The sequence below is a fragment of the Arachis hypogaea genome, chromosome 5, assembly GCF_003086295.3.
Source record: "Arachis hypogaea cultivar Tifrunner chromosome 5, arahy.Tifrunner.gnm2.J5K5, whole genome shotgun sequence".
Taxonomy (NCBI): domain Eukaryota; kingdom Viridiplantae; phylum Streptophyta; class Magnoliopsida; order Fabales; family Fabaceae; genus Arachis; species Arachis hypogaea.
The window spans coordinates 25,183,370-25,188,520 of NC_092040.1; positions in this window are offsets into that span (position 1 = coordinate 25,183,370).

The following is a 5,151-nucleotide window of genomic DNA, read 5'->3' on the forward strand; positions in this document are numbered from 1 at the left end:
ATCCTCTTCCTTCCTAGTGTCTAAGATTATAAAATTAGTAGGGATGTAAAGGTCTTCAACCTTTACTAACACGTCCTCCACTATTCCATAAGCTTGTCTCAATGACTTGTCTGCCAATTGTAATGAGAACAAGGCAGGTTGTACCTCAATGATCCCCAACTTCTCCATTACAGAGAGTGGCATAAGATTTATCCCTGACCCCAGATCACACAGAGCTTTTGCAAAGGTCATGGTGCCTATGGTACAAGGTATAAAAAACTTGCCAGGATCTTGTTTCTTTTGAGGTAGAGTTTGCTGAATCCAGGTATCTAGTTCATTAATGAGCAAGGGAGGTTCACTTTCCCAAGTCTCATTACCAAACAACTTGGCATTCAGCTTCATGATAGCTCCTAAATATTGAGCAACTTGCTCTCCAGTCACATCTTCATCCTCATCAGAGGAAGAATAGTCTTCAGAGCTCATGAATGGCAGAAGGAGATTTAATGGAATCTCTATGGTCTCTATATGAGCCTCAGATTCCTTTGGATCCTTAATAGGAAACTCCTTCTTGCTTGAGGGACGTCCCAGGAGGTCTTCCTCACTAGGATTTTTGTCCTTCTCCTCCCTTGTGCATTCGGCCATATTGATTATATCAATGGCCTTGTACTCTCCTTTTGGATTTTCTTCTGTATTGCTTGGGAGAATACTAGGAGGAGTTTCAATGACTTTCTTACTCAGCTGGCCCACTTGTGCCTCCAGATTTCTGATGGAGGATCTTGTTTCACTTATGAAATTGAAAGTGGCCTTTGACAGATCAGAGACTAGATTGGCAAATTAGAAGTGTTTTGTTCAGAATTCTCTGTCTGTTGCTGAGAAGATGATGGAAAAGGCTTGCTATTGCTCAGCCTATTGCGTCCACCATTGTTAAAGCCTTGTTGAGGCTTTTGTTGATCCTTCCATGAGAAATTTGGATGATTTCTCCATGATGAATTATAGGTGTTTCCATAAGGTTCACCCCTGTAATTAACCTCTGCCATTGCAGGGTTCTCAGGATCATAAGCTTCTTCAGAAGCTGCCTCTTTAGTATTGTTGGATGCATTTTGCCATCCATTCAGACTTTGAGAGATCATGTTGACTTGCTGAGTCAACACTTTGTTCTAAGCCAATATGGCATTCAGAGTATCAATTTCAAGAACTCCCTTCCTCTGAGGTGTCCCATTATTCACGGAATTCCTCTCAGAAGTATACATGAATTGGTTATTTGCAACCATGTCAATGAGTTCTTGAGCCTCTTCAGGCGTTTTCTTTAGGTGAATAGATCCACCTGCAGAATGGTCCAATGACATTTTCGAAAACTCAGATAGACCATAATAGAATATATCTAATATGGTCCATTCTGAAAACATGTCAGATGGACACCTTTTGGTCAACTGCTTGTATCTTTCCCAAGCTTCATAGAGGGATTCACCATGTTTTTGTTTGAAGGTTTGAACATCCACTCTTAGCTTGCTCAGCTTTTGAGGAGGAAAGAATTTATCCAAGAAGGCTGTGACCAGCTTATCCCAAGAGTCCAGACTATTCTTAGGTTGTGAATCCAACCATGTTCTAGCTCTGTCTCTTACAGCAAAAGGGAAAAGCATGAGTCTGTAGACTTCAGGATCAACTCCATTCATCTTTATAGTCTCACAGATCTGCAAGAACTCAGTTAAAAACTGATAAGGATCTTCAGATGGAAGTCCATAAAACTTGCAGTTTTGTTGCATTAAGGCAACTAGCTGTGGTTTCAGCTCAAAGTTATTGGCTCCAATGGCAGGAATGGAGATGCTTCTTCCATCAAACTTGGACGTTGGCTTTGTGAAGTCACCAAGCATCCTTCTTGCATTATCATTATTAGGTTCGGCTGCCATCTCCTTCTCTTGTTCGAAAATTTCTGAAAGGTTACTTCTGGATTGTTGTAATTTAGCTTCTCTTAGTTTTCTCTTCAGAGTCCTTTCAGGTTCTGGATCAATTTCAACAAGAGTGCCTTTATCCTTGTTCCTGCTCATATGAAAGAGAAAAAAACAAGAAAAGAAAGAGGAATCCTCTATGTTACAGTATAGAGATTCCTTTATGTTAGTAGAAAAAGAAAGGGTGAAGAATCCAAACACAAGGGATAGATTATGTTTGGATTTTTAGATGAAGAGAGGTGAAGAGAAGTGTTAGTAAATAATTAATTAAATAGAAGAAGTAAAGAGAGGGAGAATTTCAAAAATAATTTAAAAAAAAGTGTTAGTAATTTTCGAAAATTTAGAGATAAGATAAGATTAAAATTAAAATTTAAAACAAAAGAATTTCTGAAAAAGAGATGAGATATTTTCGAAAATTAGAGAGGGAAAAGTAGTTAGGTGGTTTTGAAAAAGATAAGAGACAAACAAAAAGTCAAAGAGTTAGTTGAAAAAGATATTAAAATCAAATTTGAAAAGATAAGAAGATAAGAGGTTAGATAAGATATTTTGAAATCAAATTTTGAAAAAGATAAGATTTTTTTGAAAAAGATAAGATAAAAGATAAAAAGATTTAATTCAAAAATTTAAAATTACTTACTTCACTAACAAGAAACTACAAGATAAGATTCTAGAACTTAAAGATTGAACCTTTCTTAACAAGAAAGTAACAAACTTCAAATTTTTTGAATCAATCACATTAATTGTTAGTGAGTTTTTGAAAATTTGATATAAAGATAAGGAAAAGATTTTGAAAATAATTTTAGAAAAGATTTTTTTAAAATTTTCGAAAAATAGAAAAAATGAAAAAAGATATGATTTTTGAAAAAGATTTTGAAAAGATAAGATTTTTAAAATTGAAAATTTGACTTGACTTGTAAGAAACAACTAATTTTGAAAATTTTTGACTAAGTCAACTCAAATTTTCAAAAATTATGAGAAAAATAAGGAAAAGATATTTTTTGATTTTTGAATTTTTAATTATGAAAGAGACAAACAAAAAAATGACCCAAAACTTAAAAATTTTGGATCAAAACACATGATGCATGCAAGAACACTATGAATGTCAAGATGAACACCAAGAACACTTTGAAGATCATGATGAACATCAAGAACATATTTTTGAAAAATTTTTGATGCAAAGAAAACATGCAAGACACCAAACTTAGAAATCTTTAATGCATAGACTCTAACAAACGAAAAATGCATATTAAAAACAACAAACAACACAAAACAAGAAATCATCAAGATCAAACAAGAAGACTTATCAAGAACAACTTGAAGATCATGAAGAACACTATGAATGCATAGAATTTTCGAAAAATGCAAGAAAAAATTTTTAAAGCATGAAATTGACACCAAACTTAAAAATTGACTCTAGACTCAAACAAGAAACACAAAATATTTTTTATTTTTATGATTTTCTAATTTTTTTTGGATTTTTATTAATTTTTTTTTGAAAATATTCTTTTAGAAAAACGAAAATAAAAGAAAAATTTTGAAAACTTTTTGAAAAGAAAATAAAAAGAAAATTACCTAATCTGAGCAACAAGATGAACCGTCAGTTGTCCAAACTCGAACAATCCCCGGCAACGGCGCCAAAAACTTGGTGGACGAAATTGTGATAAAAGAGTTCTAGGCACTGTTAGAGAAGCTCACAACTCCGTTCAACTTAACCAGCAAGTGTACTGGGTCATCCAAGTAATACCTTACGTGAGTAAGGGTCGATCCCACAGAGATTGTTGGTATGAAGCAAGCTATGGTCACCTTGTAAATCTCAGTCAGGCAGATTCAAGTATAATTGGATTATTCTTCTTATTTTTCATTGTCCTTTAGCATGTTGCATTTGTTCATTTTCATTCATTGCATTTCAATTTTATTTTTGTGACTTGTTTTCCATTTCTTTTCTAAATTTATTATTTTAATAATGGTGTTGAACTCTTATACTCAATTGTTGAGAATTTCTTGGTTAATCTTGGTGTTTTGTGACTTGTTTGGCATTGATTATAATATTTGCTCTACACACAAGATTAGTGCTTTAGTCCTTTCTAACTTATTAATCTTTGTTTTTACGCTTCATTGTCATTGTGTTAGGATACTCTCATGCTTATCCCTAATCTTATTTGTGTCAATTTCCGTTTGAACTTGATGCTCAACATGCTCTTCATGCTTCAAATTTGTTCTTGCATCAAGTATTAGTTAATATGCCTTTGCTCACATTGCTTTCTCACTCACATGCGTAGCTAACATGTAGTGAGAACCTTACTCTTATTTGGCATTAGCCCCCGCCTATGTTCTATTGCTTTGATATCTTTGTTGTAGGCTTATTTTTCTTTCTTTTTCTTTCCTTTTAGGATGGCCACTCAGAGGGAAAGGAAAAGCTTCTAAATGGGGGCAACAAACAAGTCATCCGCACAACCTATTGAAGAAGCTCAACAAGTTGTAGCAACCCGTCCACCTTGCTCTTCTTTGCATGCACTGAGGACGGTGCAAATTTTTAAGTGTGGGGAGGTCATTCGACCGATCTCCATGGGTAACAATTTCCTTTCTCAACACCAATTTTTTTTTTAAATTTCTTTGTTAGTTAATTGTTGCATTGCATGATAGGTTGCATGTTAGTTAGAATTTGTACATATATTACCACTTCTTTTTATGTTAGGACCACTTGGTTAGGGTAATAATTTCTTTTCCAAGAAAAATTGTTTTTAGGGCACTCTACCAATTTGAAAAAAAAAGTTGTGTTAAACTTGCTTGAAGAATGTATTTTGGAACATGATTTTTGAGCTAAGAACACAAGTATGTGAGTTTTGAGCCCAATTGTGTGGTTACATCTTATAACCACTTATTTTCCATTCTTGTGTGCATTGTTCTCTTTCTATGATTGTAATCTTTGATTTGTTTGAGTCTATATGTCCATTATTCCATGTATACATGCATTTATATGATTGAGGCCATCATTTCAAATAGCTCACTTACCCAAATAGCCTTACCTTTTTTTCTCCCATTGTTAGCCAACTTTGAGCCTATGCTTAACCCATTTGTTCTTAATTTTAGCACATTACAAGCCTTAAGTGAAAAATAATAAATGTCCCTTGTTTGGATCTTTGATTAGCTTAGGCTAGTGAGAGTGCTTACCATTCAAGTTTGGGAGAGTTGGGAACATTGGGTTGGGATAAAAGGGTGTTTTTAT